General features: G+C 36.7%; 1 non-coding gene across 1 annotated transcript; it reads left to right on the plus strand.

The window, feature by feature from the left end:
- Nucleotides 1–9313: 9313 nt before the first annotated feature.
- On the plus strand, nucleotides 9314–9420 carry LOC118912633 (U6 spliceosomal RNA). The gene has a single exon (XR_005024854.2). It is a non-coding gene; the product is annotated as a U6 spliceosomal RNA (small nuclear RNA).
- Nucleotides 9421–18496: the final 9076 nt, after the last annotated feature.

Consider the following 18496-nt stretch of genomic DNA (forward strand, 5'->3'; position numbering starts at 1 on the left):
GGCAAGTATTATTATACACATTTGGTAAATGATGAAATTGTACTGCAGAAAAACTAAGAATTTGCTCCAAGTATGACAGCTAGTAAATGGCATAATTGTCTTTTAAACCTAAATTTATCTGGTTCTCAATAATGTGCTCTACACATTTCAAAGGTACCATTCTGATGCAGTATAGAACAAATAGTACAAGATTTGCATAATACTGTAATAATTAACTTGAAATATCAACAAAACTATTTCCATGGGCCATGGGAACTTGGGGAAAGAATGAACTGAGATTGAAGTCCAAAATGTGGCAATGTTCATTCTGATCTCAGTTTGTTCACCATAAAGGAATTCTTCATTATCTCTACTAGCTCAGGTGAAATAAATGCAAACAATCTGAAATAATTAATGTTTGGCCATAGATTATTACTTTGATTTGTAGTCATGTCAGTGTCTCTGTGAATTCCTTCTAATTACCAACTTAAAATTTAACTTAAATGGAGCTGAGCACATTCATCATTTCCAACTTGCCACTCCTCTCCAGCCAGTCGTGGTGATTCAAACCGTGGTGCAAACTCAGACTGAAATATGTCATTCCTGAGGCCAAACATGGCTTCTTCTCAAGCTTTTCTTGGCAAAGACTTGGTGGTGAATGGGCTCCAAATACCATCCTTAGAGGAACACAATCTATGAGCCAAAGAGGGAAAAGGAGAGAGGATGCACCTGTTTTCTTTTGATGCCTCCACCAGGTAGAACCTAATTCATGCCCCCCAGCTCTGTAGGTTAAGTAGCATCACCCATTTTTACATATGTGGGAAAAGACTCAGGTTAATGTATTTTGCTGGTATGCCTCACATGGCAAGTAGCAGAGCCAGCCCTTTGTACCTTATGCTGGGCCATAAATTTATTTTTGAACTATGTAAACCTGTGGTGCCCATAGAGTAACCACTAGCTCCTGGTGGTCCTTGAGTAGTTGAAATGATGCTAGACCCAACTAAACTCTGCTCTAAGTATCAAATGCACATGGAAGTACAAAGACTTTGTAAGAAAAAGGAATGTAAAAATTCTCATAAATAGTTTATATTTGATTACATGTTGAAATGATCATTTTAGAACATATTGAATTAAGTAAAAATATTATGAAAGTTAATTTCACAGATTTCCCTTTACTTTTTAAAATACGGTTCCAGGAAAATTTTTAATTGCTTATGTAGCTTTTATTATTTCTTTTGGGCAGTGCTGATGTGGAGCCAGGAGAATTTAGTTAGGGGAAGTATTTATGCTCCTTCCTGGCTGAGCAAAGTCTTTGTTTAACTGAGCAGTACGTTTTCGTCTAATGCATATGGATAATAATATGTGCCCTGCAGAGCTGACATTCGGACTAGAGGCAAAACATATAAAGCATTCTCCAAGTATCTGAGCATAATGGGCACTTGGAAAGTGGTAACAATCTCATATTGGTGAATTTTATAGAATCTCAAATGTTTAATATTTTCATAATTTGAATGAAACTTTAAATAGTATATTTTGAAACCTGTTGTACTTCAAAAACTCTACTTTTCCTACTTCCCATACTGTTCCCATATAAAAATACTGATAGTACCTTCAGCATCATAAGACCTCAAGAGGAAGAGGAAATATGTGAATATTAACATTTCAAGTAAGCAAATGATTATGCAATGTGAGCCCTCAAAAATGAAAGATGACAAGAAAGCATATTTTGGGTTTGCTTTGAGTGTGTGTTTATTAATGGCAATAAACCTTTTATTCCTATTTACCATAGATAATCTGTCCACAGATAATCATTATTTAACATTTTCTCATGTCTGATTTATTTAGTTAATTGTATGCAGTGTCATTCAAATGGAGAGTCTTACCTGTTACTAATGGAATAAATAGCTGCTGTATGTTACATAGCAGTTCAAAGTCTACCTAGACGGAACTACAGAGAAATCTTGCTTGAAAGAGCCAACTGGGGCTATCACCTTTCCTGCAGTTGTTCTTGAAGTTCAAGATTTTTTGTATATATTTAAACCCTTTTATGCAAAATATACTATTTATATACATATTTTAGCATACACCATTGCAGGTGTTTAAATATATACAAGGGTTTAAATATATACAAAAAATCTTGAACTTTAAGAACAACTGCAGGAAAGGTGATAGCCCCAGTTGGCTCTTTCAAGCAAGATTTCTCTGTAGTTCCGTCTAGGTAGACTTTGAACTGCTATGTAACATACAGCAGCTATTTATTCCATTAGTAACAGGTAAGACTCTCCATTTGAATGACACTGCATACAATTAACTAAATAAATCAGACATGAGAAAATGTTAAAAAATTATAAAACTTATATCATGGATTCTGATATTAATCTACAATTTCTTCTCATCAAGAAGTTCATGACAACATTAAACCAGTGTAGCTGAGAATACTTCTGATCTATGTGGGCTCCTCTCTACAGCCCCATGTTACCCTCTGCCTGTGGGAAATTCTTCCTGAGGATTCCTACTGTTAACTGCAGGACATCTGTACATTCAAACAGCAGTCATTAACAACAAGTCCTCATCAGTTGTGGCTGCTACGGAAGCCTTTGCTTCCCACCAATATACTATACTGAGTGCTACTTACCTTATTTTCTTATTATCCAGAAATGCAGTGTGCTTCTCCAAGATGCTTTCTCTAATGTAAGCACTCTTTATCAGCCTTCTTTCAGCTGAGATACTGGTGTGTGGAGCTGCTGTGATGATCAGAGATATTTTAAGCAACTTTTGTCACAGAAAGGCACTTCTGGATTCCAATCTGATCTGAAAAGGGACGTGCCGCCGCAGAGCTGAGGACCGTGTGACACTTCCCACGCTCCCCGGCGAGCTCTCCTCCCAAGTGGCTCAGAAACACTACCATGTCATCCCTCTCTGCCCAGCAAGGCGAATGTTGCATTTACAAACAGCGATTTTCCTAGAGATAATTACGTTTATTTGTATCCTAAATCTTCTCTGCCTCCGTTGTTATCTGCAGGCTTATTTCGAAAGGGTAATCCACTACACCCTGGACGGCGTTCTGTGTACAAAAGCACAAAATAAAGGAGTGTGGAAGATCTGATGCTTAGCTAATGGAGCAGTTTTATTTTCTTACTGAAAATGGATAGTTAATATATATATGACATTTATACATATCACAGATTACATAGTGCTTGAAGGGAAGTTCAACCTGTAAGAAACTCTCATGACAGGAGACGGCCATCTCGGCAGCATGCTCTCTCTGACCTCAGTGGAAAGCAGGGGTGGTTCTGGGACTTGGCGTGAATTCCCAGTACTGACGCTGCAGCGTGCTCGGTCTCCTGCCTGTGGACACAAAGTTCCATTGCTAAGTGCCAAGGGCTTAACAATATAGTTAATCTCTTAAGGGAGGCAGGTGGCCTTGCCACCGTTACTTCTATTATTGTCTCAGTTCCTCTGGAGTCTCTGCCAATTGCTCACCTGTCAGATTTGGCAGAAGCCCAGAGTTTTAACTGATTTTATTTTTATCCCTTCACAATTTTTTTCTAGTGTCCATCATTTTACATATTTTGTTATTTTTCATTGTTAGTGTCCAAAAAAATCCTTGAATGTAAGTTCAAATTTGAAAAACATTATGTTGCACACAAGGACCCTGAATCTACATGCATCCACCTGGTGTATTTTTATCTACATGTAAAACTGGACAACCATCTGACCGTGCCCTGCAAAATCCCCAGCTTTTGTTTTTCATTTGAATTGAAAAGGTAGTATGATGACAAAGTATATTTAAATATCAAACTTTCAGGAATTGCCTTTCATGTAGTTAAAAAAAACATGCATATTCCAAAAACACATGATAGGAAACTGTCTCATGTAGCCTTCCTTGACTGTCACAGAGTGGTGAAATTGGCATGTTTCTCCTTTCTGCTTCAGCTATTGGTTATAAGCCCCACCTGAATACATACCACCATAACCTATAGCTTCTTCCATGAACTGTAATTTTTCTGCAGCAAAAAGTGCTCTGCAGGAGACACACCTAGTTCTGATTTAACTTCAAAAACTTCACTGAATACCCAAGTTTGCAGAAATTGATTCACTAGAGTGTATGTCTAGTAAGGAATTGTAGGGTTCTATGGTGTATACATTTTTTAGATATTGCCAGAAAATAATTGACCAAACTTAAACTCCTAACAGCTTCATCCTTCATCTTCAACAATAGTTAATACTGTAAATCTTTATAATTTAATCAACTTAGTGGTTCTAAAATTGTATTTCATTACTGTCAGTGATTGTGTTTTTGACAGTATTATTAGTAGGTATATTTTTTCTTCTTTTACATATTTTCTAACTTTTCTTTAATAAGCATATATTTATTGTGAAAATCTAACTTATAAATTTTTTTAATCTTTTCTTTTAATTCGTTAAGTATTTATTTTAGCACTGTGTTGATTGCTAAGAGACATAAACATAAATTAATTTTTTTTAAAGATACAGTCCTTGCCATCAAAGAGCTTGCAGTCTAATTAGGCAGACAGATATGTAACAAACTCCATTGCTGTTTGGTAAGCACCAAAAAATAAAAATGTATGAGAATCTAGAAGTAGTAAAGGATTGGACTTTATTAGCACTAAAGGAGGAGAAAAGCAGAGAAGTCCTCTGGGCATGTAATGGATGAGTTCATATTAACTTTTGCCAAAGGACGCTGTAGGCTTCAACTTTGGTTAGCCAGAACTTGTAAAAAACAGGCAAATGTGGAGAATGGTGAAGATACCTGAAGATGAACGAGAACTAGTGCTTCATTATATGAAACAGGGTTAGAATAAATCAATATGGACAGGTTAACTCAAGATGCCCCCCTCTAAGGCCTCACAAATACCCATTATATCAAAGTTATATGGGCAAAGTTTTTGGGACATAATGTAGAAGCAGGGTAGAGTGGGAAGTTGATCATAACAGCCTATGACAAGTTCCCCATGCTTGTGATCTGGAAATCACAGTGAACATGGTTGCATGCCCTCCTGGCAATCATAAATAACAGCCCCATGACATTATAGATGGGCCAATGCTTTCTGCTTCACCAAGCACTTGGTGGTTATTATTTCATTTATCACTCTGTATGCTTGATTAATGATGGAAACGAGTCTCAGAAAAACCTGAGTTGTCCAGAATCATTGAACTAAGACATAATTCAGTTGAAATAAAAATACAGGGCTCGGAACTCTAAATTCAGCCTTCATAAAAGTACTTCCACTTTCCCTCTCCTAGAACTTACTTCTAGATACAGATATTTGCCTGGAAATTATCAGACAGATAGCTAGATGGCTAGATAGATAGATGATACACACACACACTTACATGTTATTTTTTGAGAAATATGAAGATCATACGGCTTCAGTAGTACATCTTTACACATATTGTCCTTTCCTGAATTTTGTACTTTTCTCTGAAATTTGGAGTTTGTAGGTATATAACTAGAACTTAGAATTGTAAATACCCTTAATAAAGTTGATCCCTAATTGATTAGAAAGATTTCAACCAGTAACGTGTTACAGTCAAGTTAATTAAGGTGACTGAAGAAAAAGATGTCATTTTCCTTTTCCTCATAATGAAAAGTGATTTAATAATGAAATCTGGCAAGGAGATTTATGCATGCATCCAAATATTTGTTGAGTACTCACTATGTACCAGTCAGGGTTAAGTATTATACATAAATTATGCTAATTCCAATAACAGCTCTATCATATTGGCATTATTAACTCTATTTTAAGATAATGAAACTGGAGGTAAGGAGATGAAGTAATTTAATCAATGCTACACATCTTTTAAGGGGTAGAACTAACCCCAAAGTCTATTTTTAATCTACTATGCTATACTATAAATATGTTTTGTTATATTTTCACAATTATTTTCAGGCCCATGGACTTGAAGAGCTATAGTTCTCCAGAGAATAACAAAAGATGTTTCAAATATCTACATTTCCAAAGCATAAAATCCTAAATGATCTCATTAGTGAATAATTAGTAATGATTTGAATGGCTTTTCTAAAGCATAATGCTGGAAGCATTCACATACTTTTGAAGGAAGAAATGACTTTGTGTCATGATGATATTTTTTGTCAAGTGATTGATCACATCACTTTCTATTTTTCAGAAACTCTAAGCAACTGTGACTTCATAAGAGAAATGTAACAGTGCTGATACCTCGCTGTAGTATAGCTGTTACTTTGTATCTATTCCCATGAAATCAACCCAACTTACGATGAGATGAAAAATATGTTGTAAACCTTTGTAGATTTACCTCCTAAAATGGTATTTATTTGACTTCTTTGTTCATTTGAAATGTTCTACATATGCAGCTTATAATTTTCTCATTGAAAAAAAAACAAAGCCACTAGTTATTGTAAAAGGTCACCTTTCTAATTGGCGTAATAAAGCCCAGCTGGTGAGCCAGTCTCCAGAATAACTCAGGGCTAGCACACAGCAGCAGGGGGAAGGATGTACTTGCTAAGAGGGAAGTGATTTTTAGCATATATCCTTTATTCCACATATTTGTGGCTGCCAGTCATCAATATCTAATTTTATTTAAGGTAAAGTATCTTTGAACATTCACATGATCTATTCTGCAACCTGTGTCCTCATGCTATTCATAAAAGGGTCGACTTACCACGATGAATATAGAAAGGGACATAATTGATTCTTTGGTCTGAATTTTCCTCTCAGTTAATAGATTTCCCCTTTAGCAACAACAAGGCAAAATAATAAGGAAGCATACGAGATAATTTAAGTACATCCAGCCTTAGTACTGCCAGTCACTAAAACCTTATCTAGCATTTCCAGCACTCATCATGAATGCTCCTCCTGCTCTAAGATTAGAATAATAAAATATTGTAGCTCTATAAATTTTAACTTCATCTTGTAGAAAAAAATAAATATGCATTTGCCATAATGCATAATTCTCTATTTTGCTTCTTGATATTTAAGAAAATTGTTATAAGGATATCTCTTCTGAGATAGACATGATGCCTACTTGTCAACTGTGATAATGCTTAACAATTATAAATATAATTGAGTATCCATACCATAGAAAGTCTAAGACTTTTAGAGCCATAATATGTTTTTAAAAGTGCCTCATGGAATTGTGGTGATTTCAACTTCAAGAAAATTGCCAAAGTGTTTAGACAATATAAAAAATACTCTAAGATGACATTACAGTCTTCATATACAAAAGTTTTATTGCTTTTTATTTTTAAAGCTTTTTTACTACTCCAATGCTGTAGACAAAATGAGGGTGTGTATTAAAAAGTTGCAAGTTTAAGAAAAGTGCAGGCAAATATAAACTCAAATGGTGCTATGAAGGCAGTCCTTCAGACAAAATTTCCTTCATTCACTGTATATTGGCTGTCCTGTATTTGCAATTTATGCAAAGCTACATGCTGCACCATATTGTAAGTAATGAAGTAGAATAGAAGTCTTCTTCATTGTATTATTGGCATAAAAAGTGGACACTATAAGATTACTTTTCAAATTATTTCATTCTCTCAGTATCTCAGTTGCAATTGTCTCTGTTCCTCCACCTCTTAATCAAAATTATAAAGTATTATTTCATTTACTAAACAAGTGGTATCTCCATTCCAATTCATCTTTCACACCAACTATATTTTTTAACATAGGACAATGCCAGCACAAAGGAGTTGACAGGCTATTTTCCACAATATCCATATTAATGGAGTGTACTATGTAATATAGACACACAATTGAGGAAGAGATAAATATTTAAACAATGCTAATTTTGCTTTCATAGAAAAATTTTGGTGATTTCTTTACATTCATCTTTTAGCTTTTAAAGTCATTTTGTAATAAAGATGTAATTTTTAGAAAAATAATTCTTTCTTAAAGTTTTGTTATAGTTCCTAATACATCAGAACCCCAAGGTGATAGCTTCTGAATATTGCAAAAATAGTAGTGGGAAATTTCAAAAAGTAATTTTCTTCATGGAAGAGCTCATATAACTTCTTACTGTTTAATTAAATGTAAACAGAAGGAACTTTTGAGTATCAGAAATTGTAGCATAATCATAAGTAAATGAAAAACAGAAAGCTCAATTCCTGATGAAACTGGAGTATATTCTACTATTCTAGTCCTTTACAGCCATAATGTTTTATGAATCTGTAAGTAACACCTTACATTAAGTTATAAGACTTATATCTATAATGAATATCTATGTAAAAGTGGTTAAAAATCCATCTGTAAGATATTCTGGGATACTGTAAAAACAGATTTATGTTCTGTATTTCTTGGCAAGCAGGGCAAGCTCAGGCAAGAATGTGGAGGAGGTAGTTGATCTTTGCTCAACAAAGTCTTTCTTTTACGCTCATTCACTCACACTGCCTCCAAAAAACTTCATAGACTTTTCCAGTGAATGATTAAAATCTTCATTTATCTCTGTCCATTTTTTAAGCGTATTATTTAATTTTTTGGTATTGAGCTGTATGAGTTCTTTATATATGTTTTTATATTAGCTCTTTGTCAGACATATTATTTGCCAATATTCTCTCCCACTCAGTAGGCTGTCATTTAATTTAGATGATGGTTCCCTTTGCTGTGCAGAAGCTTTTTAGTTTGGGATAGTCCTACTTTTTTCCAATGAGGACATACAGATGCCAACAGACACATGGAAAGATGCTCCACATCACTAATCATCATGGAAATGCACCTCAAAACCACAGTGAGTCAGAACAGTGTGTCAAAAAGACAAATATAACAAGTGTTGGCAAGGATATAGAGAAAAGGGAACTCTTGTGCACTGTTGGTGACATTGTAAACTGGTGAAGTCACTATGTGGATTCCTCAAAAAATTAAAAATAGAAGTACTATGCAGCTCAGTAATTCCACTCTGGGTATTTACCTGAGGAAACAAAATCACTAATTCAAAAAGATATATGTACCTAAAAGTTGATTTCAGGATTATTTTCAGTAACCAAGGTACGGAAGCAACCTAAGCATTCATCAATAGATGAGTAGATACAAAAGATGTGGTACATATATACAGGGAATATTACCCAGCCATAAAAAGACTGAAAATTTGCCATTTGCAACAAAATGGATGAAACTAAAGGAAATTATGCAAAGTGAAATAAGCCAGAGAAAGACAAATACCATATGGTTTCACTTATATGTAGAATCTAAAAAATTAAACAAACAACAAAACAGAAATAGGCTCATAAACATGGAGAATAAACTGGTAATTGCCATAGGGGAGAGTATGGGGAGTGGGTGAAAGAGGCGAAGGGGATAAAGAGGTAGAAACTTTCAATTATAAAATAAGTAAGTCTGTGCTCGCTTTGGCAGCACATATACTAAAATTGGAACAATTCAGAGAAGATTAGCATGGCCCCTGTGCAAGGATGACACGCAAGTTCGTGAAGCATTCCATATTAAAAAAAAAAAGTAAATAAATAAATAAGTCAAAGGGATGAAAAGGACGGCATAGGGAATATAGTCAATAATATCACAATATCTTTGTACATTGACAGACGGTAACTACACTTAGCACGGTGAGCATTATATAATGTATAAAATTGTCAAATCACTATGTTTTACATATGAAACTAATATGACATATCAACTACACATCAATTCTTCATTTTTATATATCACCCCTAAGTATGCCTTCATTAATGTGATCGTAGAAGATTGTCTTATGATGTGGTAGAATAGCAAATACAACAGTCTTGGTTTCTTTAAAAATATTTTCATAATGTTAGGCTGCAGCATAATAAACATCATTTCTTCACAACTAATTTACATAATCACAGAGGTAAATTACATGATATTCTGGTGAATTTTCCCGGGAAGAAAACCAAGCAGAGAACTCACTGATACACAAGCCCTGCATTGCATATTACAGAAAGGACCATCTCATGAAGAGCAGAGGACCATACCTCCCCTTCATTTCCATGAGCTGCCTCCTAAGTTATCTCTTGCCTACCCTTTCCTTCCATCTACATAAGACCCAAGGAAAAGTCATCTACTTTCAAGGAGTGTGATATATATCATTATCTCTAGGCAACATTTCTCTAAAATCATATTTCTGTGCTCTTCCATTTTCTCACAAGGTAGAAAAACAAAAATGTGCTTTGTTTTATCTGAAAAATTCATACTTTTAAACTTCATGCTATTAACAGCAGCAGAAATAGCAAAGGGGTTAGAAATGGTAGAATAATTGTAACTCTAGTTCTGAAAACTTCCATTTCTATAATTATGCAATTCCCAAATCAGTACTACAGTTAAAATGCTATTGCATTTTTTCATTAATAGAATCCTTTATGTAAATTAGAAGATCTGAATCAACAGATCTTTGACATATCTGAATAAATGAAATGTGCTGAATATATATAAAAGTAGCCACAGAATAGCTCATAAAACAAGGATGGAATGAGGAAGAAGATGAATATACAGGAAGCCAAGAAGGAGGAGGAGGGAGCATTCAGGATTAATCCCGTTGGTAGAAATTGCCAGAGGCATGAACTTGTTGATGATACATGAGAAAGTTCCTCCCTAATTGCTACATTTATGCTTGGGAGTTATGACAGTCAGAATCCGATGGTGTCATTGACTTCACACTAGGCCTGACAATAATATGTACTTAGTCAACTTCATTATTCAAGTTGGGCAGTGCAGGGTAGCAGAAAGGTCACTGGCTTCAGAGTTGGACAGCCCTGTATTCAAAACTCAGCTCTCTGGTTACTGCAGATCATCTTGCATTCTGAATTACAATCTCGCTCTTCATAAAATATGAACAAGAAGGATTCCTCAGCTGTCGGTCATAAACTAATGTTTGTGGAATGCTGATCCCTATGCTTAGTACAAAGAAAGCTCTACTAAAGGGTCTGATACTGTTCTTGCTTTGTTTTGATTCTGTGGTCAGTTCTTATTCATAGTAGTTGTGCTCTATAAAGACACTGTAAACACTGAATTAGAGAATACTGATTACTGCTCCAAGGGGAAATACAGGCTTAGGTTTCTGTGAGCCTCTGGTCACATTTGAGTCAACCAAAATGCCATTTGCAGTATATAGGTTCATTTGCCAACATCCTTGTAAAATGAGCCAGTCTCTTCAATGTTGAAAACATGCTCCACCACATACACATTTTAAGTCTTCATTGTTCAGTACATATTACTCAGAATAGTCTATCTTCATTATTCCTGCATTACATATTTTCAAATTTGCCTACTCACTAAAATGTATTCACGACTCCCAAATTAATCATCTCAGTGCATTTGTGATCAATTCAGGACATATACAAAGTGGCAAAAAAACTAAAGTCACCTACTGAACTTTTCCAGCTGGTGTAGAACAACGTGACACTCTGTCTTCTTGTTTAGCTCTCACACTGTAAATGAATGCACCATTTGCTGTTGATTTAGTGGTGAGAGGGAGAAAGGGAAGGAGGAAAGAAGAAATAAAACCTAAATGGTGTATTTCAAAGTGGGAAAATTATGCAACATATTTTATAAGGATAGACAGTCATAATATATAAAGACTTTAATACATAAATAAATACTTATGTGCCCATAAAATAGGGAAATGGTCAAAGGCTATGTGGTGGGCAGCCTCTCAGATGGCTCAAAATGATCCTATCCTCTGTTATTCATGCCTTTGTGTAATCTCCTCGTGTATGGACTGTATGCAATGACTCCCTTCTAATGAATAAAATACAGTAAAAGTGATAGATGTCACTCCCAAAATAGATTAGCAAAAGACAATGACTTCCATACTGAGGCCTGACAACCACATGAGTGAGTCTGGGTGCAAAACACAATGGAGTCTTCAGATCAGACTGTAGCTTTCAAGAAAATGACTGCAACTTCATGAGACACCTTGAGCTAAAGCACCCATATAAACTGCAAACATAGAATATTGATTCATAGAAACTCTGAGATAATAAAAGTTTCTTTCTTAACTGCTAAATTTGGGAGAGTAATTTGTTATATAGCAGTACATAACTAATACAGGATACAAAGAGGTGATATCCCAAAAAAAAATAACTCACCAGTGATCAATGAAAATATGTTCAACATCATTAGGAATTTAATAGAAACAAAAATTAAACCAGCAATAGCCACTTTTACACCTCAAACTTAATAGATAGAAGAATGGAAAGTTTTTATTTATTGGGTTTCAAAAAAAATAGCACTTGTGTTTATGTGTACATTTCTGTGTGTGTTCTAAAGAAATAAAAATGGAAAATTCTGAGTTATTGGATTTCTAAGGGAAGAGGACCGTGTGTGTGTGTGTGTGTGTGTGTGTACATGGGTATGCCCTTCTATGTTTAGAGTGTGAGTGTGCTATAGCAGCAATTCACTCTGTCACATGAAAATGACAAGATATTTCAAGATTTACTCATTATACCACGTATCACCTGGGATTCTATCTGTCCTGTGTGGTAGCCTAGAAAAAGTAAAAGTCCTGGTTCAAGTTTTACCTCTATCACTCTTTAGTTTAACAAAGTTGTATACGAGAAAAAATTTTGAGGCTCACCTCCTTTTAATATGAAGTTAGCATAGTATCCATAATTTTCTGCACATGGTTGTTAAAATAAGGTATGTAAAGAGACATTGTAAAAGGCAAAATGATTGGTACATGTAAGATGTTACTATCTTGAAAATTCTCAACCTCCAAGCTACTTGTGGCTCCAGGAACAAGCCTTCATCCAGGAAGGTAAGCAATCTGGTTTTATCTTCCACTGAGTTCTAACATCAGTCAATTAATATTCTTGAGTGAGTCTAATTTTGAGTGACCAGAGAACCCTAGAATTCATTAAAACTTAAAGGCATTCACCCTTGGGATCTTATTCCCACACAATAAACCTCACCCCATATGGGTTGTCCTAGAGATTTATCCTAGACATAAATATATTTTTTCCAGTAACTTATAATTTTTTACGGGTAGTCACATACAGCAGCATATTTGATCTTCACCACAATTCTGGTAAAGGCAAGCGTCATTGTTTTCATCTGACAAGTGGAGTAATTTAAGGGGATTAAGTGAGTTGCCCAATATGACAGTCACATAAAATAGTTTAAACTCAAAAATTACAAATTCTAGGGCAATGCAGTTTGCTGTATTTCTCACAATAGTGCTTATAATTAGAAATAATTGGAAACAGCTCTGTGTCCAAGAAGAAGAGACTGGGTAATTAAATTATGGCACACAAATAAGGTGGAATATTATATAATCATCCAAAATAATAATAAATAATGCAGGTTAGGTACATTCATAAGTATTTTATGATCATTGTGATTATCCTTCCTGGAAACCAGCTGCCAATCAAAAAGACTAGGAGAGCAAGGAAAGGCTACTATAGCATTTTAATTTTCTTTTCTGTTTTTTTTTCATTTCCCAGTCTTATTAGAATAACTTTAATATTTACACCATTAGTTCCCAAATTAGATGTCTTCCCCCAAATGCCTATTCTTGGCTGACTTCAAATTTTGTCTAAACCATCTATTTTTTCCACCCATTCATTGGCATTTAGAGAGAAAATACTTTGCAGAAGATTCCTTGCAGGAAATATTTCTCCAAGACAGCACAGTCCCAGAAAAATGATCTGAAATTAGTTACCTGAGATAAGGTATATGAAAGGATAATATTCAAGGAAAAATGTTCTTTTATGGTTAATCGGATTTTTTCAATAGCTGAATTCAATACAGATTTCACTGAAAAAATGTAAAATCTTGTTCTTAAACATCTATTATTTGATTTCAACACAAATTGTTCTAAATGGGTCTTTATCTTCCCTAGGAAGGTTATTCTATTCACAGCTAGACATATTTCTGAATCTAATGAGGAAACATCTCTTCTTTTCTGCACTCTGTCATCCTTTTCCATACTAAGCAGGCATTTCCCCATACAAAAACTCACAATTGATAGTATAAACAGCTGTTCGTATTAAAATGGGGTTGACTGGTGCAATAGATTTCTAGAGTTATAAAAATTGGGAGCTGTTGGGTGTGTGGGGAGGTGTTCTGTCTACATTCTATATGTAAGATGTTCGTTTCATTGTATTTGCTTGCTTTTAAAACATCTACTTGAGATGGTGATACTCAAAAGGGAGGAGGATGCAAGCACAGTCCTTTTCATATGTCCTTGAAATAGACATTACTTGATTTTTGCAGCTCCCATAATAATTGTTAGCAGAGAACACTCTGGTGTTTGAATTAAAGTAAGAAAAATGAAGCAAATCCTTTTAAAAACTAAATATAAATTCTTCACCCAATTAAGACAGTGCATTCACTTTCAGTCCACAATGAGGAAAGCAACAGATAATTGCAGCTGTCCACGTCAACCTTGTAAAGAGCTTTCTAAAATCATTAAGCATTCAGCAGTTTTATTCAGCCTGCAAAATTTTCCTAACTGCACTTACATTTATTAAAATCACTCCCTGACCATTTCCATCCACTCTTAGAACCCTCCATATCATTAAGTAAAAGGCTGGCCACCATTTTCCTGCAACAGATAATGATATTTCTCTCATCCATGTACATTTCCATCAAACCCAAAATGAAGGACACTAGAAAACTGTCTCAGAGAATGTTAAATTTCCCTCAGGACTGTATCTAGATGAAAGAAAAATAGTTATCTTTTTGATATTTTTGCATTTTGTACTACATAAGCCATGTCACTGATTTTAAACACATTTTCACACAAATGATCATATATTGATACTGTGCACATTTAATACCAGATTTCTACTTTAGTTCTATTTTATCAGTGTTATACCTTGTCCAGGCAATCGAAAGCTTATTTTTCATGGTTAAGCCATACAGAGGACTTATGCCTGGAAAAAGTCATAAATAAATAACTTGAGAAACAAATAGCTTCATGCATTCCCTGAGTACCCTTTCCACTCCTTCCTGACATCCCCTGCGTGCTGGAGTTCCTGCAGGGGTAGCCAGGATGGTAGATCAGCTGTTCTATTTTGTGCTTGTGCTGGGGGCTTTCTTGTACTGGGAGTTTCATGCATTTTCTCCCTCTGGCAATACTATCATCTCCAAGCTGACAAGCATCTATTGTTAAGATCCAAAGTTGCAATCCAGTTCAACACCCGTTGTTATTCTGAAAGACATTTCCCTGCTAATACTGGTATCCCTGTTTGTATGTCCCACAACAATCTGGTTAATTAAACTGAGTCAGAAAGCACTAGAATTCCTTTTATTGCAAACTATAAACTTCAAAAACAACCAGGACACATCCCAGTGGTCTTACAATGGCCCTGGGTTCTGTTGCCACTGTTTGTCTTCCAACACCGAGCCAAGTTGCCTCCTGCTGGGCCTTGACTGCATCCTCTGGGCATCCATCTGGGTAACAACATTTAAAATTCACACTCTGTCCTACCCAGCGTTGGCCATGGCTTGAGATTGTTTTCAGACTGGGGAATGCTGCACACTAGAATCAAGGGACATTTTCTCCTACTTCTGAAGTGGAAATGAAATCTGAAAGAAAGTTTTTCCTTTCCTCCTTCTCCACTGAAATTTTTAAAACAGGCCATTTCTAAGACTTCTCAGCAACTCAGTTAGAAGCAAAACCACCAGATCGTCAGGCTTCCAGCAGGTGTTACCCAGAATGAGGTCAAAGAGCATGCCAGCGCAGCGTCCTGGGGCATTTCTGAGATGATCCTGATAATAGGAGAGATGGTGATGGGTGGTGGCTCATGTGTTCACTGATATCTGTATCTATATCTATATCTGTATCTATATCTATATCTATATCTATATCTATATCTATATCTATATCATCTATATCTATATCTATATCTATATATTTTTTTTTTTCTGGAGATAGCGGTTAACCAGAGAGACAAGCCCTATTCAGCATACGGTCAGATGTCCCTCTGTATATGACTTCCAGAGAGAAATGTCACATTCCACTGCTTTCTCTTTGTAAGGCAGTCTATTTCAAAGTAGGAAATTTCCATGAGTCACTTTTTAGGGTAGTTGTGCAGCATCTTGCAGAACAATGAATGGACCTAGTATGGTACAGAAAGCACAGTTTGAGACAGACGAGAATGAAAGGTAGCCGATGTGTTTTAAAGATGATAAGCCAAAAGCCTGTTTTGAGAAATCTCACAGCCTAACTTCCCTTTGAAATACAGTTCAGTTTATTAGATGAGTAGTGTTGCACGGCAGCAGAGCAAGGAGTGAAAAGATTTTTTAAAAATTTTCACCTCCACTTCCCAAAGCACAAACATTTATTTGGAAGACTGGTTCTTATCTGGAGATCAGCAAAAGTTAATTTCTCAGCCTGATTTCATCTTCACTGGAGTTAATAGCAATTTTTTATAGATGAATTATGATGTTCATTACCACTTCCTGGAGTTAAGAAGAGCTCAGAATTGTTCTGTAAAGTGTTCTGAGGGCCAGTTTCAATCATTTGGGCTTTGCACCAAGTACAGGCTTGCAGTGTAATCTAAGCCACTCCTGCACCACTGGAAGCTGCCAGAGCGCTACCCCCTGCCTGCAGGAGACATGTCACCCTGCAAGATCATCAGCAGTCTTGTTCCTTAGAGAGCAGCTGCTGAGTGAGCTGTTTTGGGCAGCAGGGAACAGGAGGCTGGCAGTGCCAGAGGTGATTAGAGAAAGGAAATGCCAAGAGAGGCCACACACAACAGCTGGAAAATGTGCAAGAGGCCTTTAGACATGGTACACAAATCTTTTGAAAAGTACCTTCATGAGAACCTCATGGCCATGTTTAGAACATGAAAAGGAATGAAGGAATAAAAGGCCATTGCAACTATTCAACCTTGCTTTCAAGAATTATGTCCAAGAAACCCATTAAGAAATAGAAGATATTGGAAAAGAAGGTCTTCCTGCAACCTCAAAGTTAATGTCCTCATGCCAGGTTTGCGGAGAACCTAATTGTCTTCCTCCAGCAGGAGAAAGCCGACTGCCTTTGGTGTCAAAGCAACAGACACCCCTGGCCCTCATGAGGAAGCAGAGAGGCCTCATGTGTCATACGTATGCACACACACAGGACACGGGAAGAAACAGGGCGCCATGTCTGCAGTGAAGTCACAATACCAGTGAACTGTGTGCCTCCGCTTGTGACTGGTGTCCCCACGGAGACAAAGGGAGACCACAGAATATCTTAAAACACATTAACAGAGCTCTGGTTCATCTTCTAAATATTTTTTAAATTTTACTCTTTGCTAAAATAATTTTCCCAGCTCCTTCCAAGTGTGAGAATGCTTTTCAGCTTTCTGTTGCCATCTGACAGAGCTCTGGGCGGCGCTCTAGTGGGCTGGCAGATGGCACCTCAAGTCGGCCCAGAACACCAGCTGTGGCCAAAGGTAGACCCCTCAGCACACCTGACGTTCACAGGGTGGGTGGATATGATCGGGTGTTCCAACCCAGGAGGTGCATGCATTAGAAGCTGGTGAGGAAAATCTACCTCTAGCTGAATGGTTTTAATACCCTGGCACAGGAATTTCAAGCACCATTTCTCCAGCTGGGGGTTCGCTCTGCTTTGCACACTCCTCCTCATGGCTGATCCCTCTTCCCTAGGAAGTGTGACATGAGACCTTATCCAGCTGCTCCAAAATACCTAATTGGCTGACAGCCAGTTTAGAGCCCTTAGTGTTTGCTAGGTGAGGTATGACTAAGGCCTCTACAGTTTTGATTTCTAGATCAACTGACTGACCCTGTTTGGCAACTGTCTGCAGGGATGCTCCAGCCAGGCCTACGAGGTCATGCAAACCTCTCAACCCCAAAAAGAGAAGGAAAACAAAGAACAAGGGCTGAGACCAATGTGGTGTCCTCGGCGTCACCTGTACCTGCTTTCAGTGCGACACTAACAGTAGTGTTCCTTTGTTTTTGTAATGCCGGGACGCTTAGTGTCTCCAAATTGCATGTCGGAAGTCCTCCTTGCCAAACTTTGCTCATAACCATAACATTGGGAAATTCAGATGTGGAAATATCACCTACCCTAGAGTTTGGATGCCAGGAAAGTGTTGCTTCAACCTGCCCCTTTCTTGTGTGTGCCCACCTTTCATTAGAAGGGACAGCAGGTATCCTGAGCTAACAATTATAGATGACAACATTTTCCTTCATCATTTCTGATAAAAAAGGAATTTTCAGTTCCTAGAAATTAACAAAAACTGTGCAGCTGCTTTTCCTTGCACCATGTGAGGCAAAGGCAGACGTGCACGCTGTGATCTAGTGATCTAGCTGGTCTCCCGGACAAGGAAGGTGGCCTGTGGGAGTGACCTATGGGAATGGAAAACCTGCCTGTCTTTCATCTCCAGTGTGTATATCACTGTTTATCTACAATAAAGGGTGATCCTAGCCATTATCTCACTTTCATTATTGCCTCTGATGCAAACTCTGCCTGCCCAAGGGAGGAAGTATCCGAACTCTGGGATGTTTATGACATGAATCGAAGCAAAGCCATCACTTTCCACTTCAGCTCACTACAATTCAAAGATCCAAGCGTGCCAGCCCATCCATGCATGTTCTAT

This window comes from Manis pentadactyla, chromosome 6, assembly GCF_030020395.1.
Source record: "Manis pentadactyla isolate mManPen7 chromosome 6, mManPen7.hap1, whole genome shotgun sequence".
NCBI lineage: Eukaryota > Metazoa > Chordata > Mammalia > Pholidota > Manidae > Manis > Manis pentadactyla.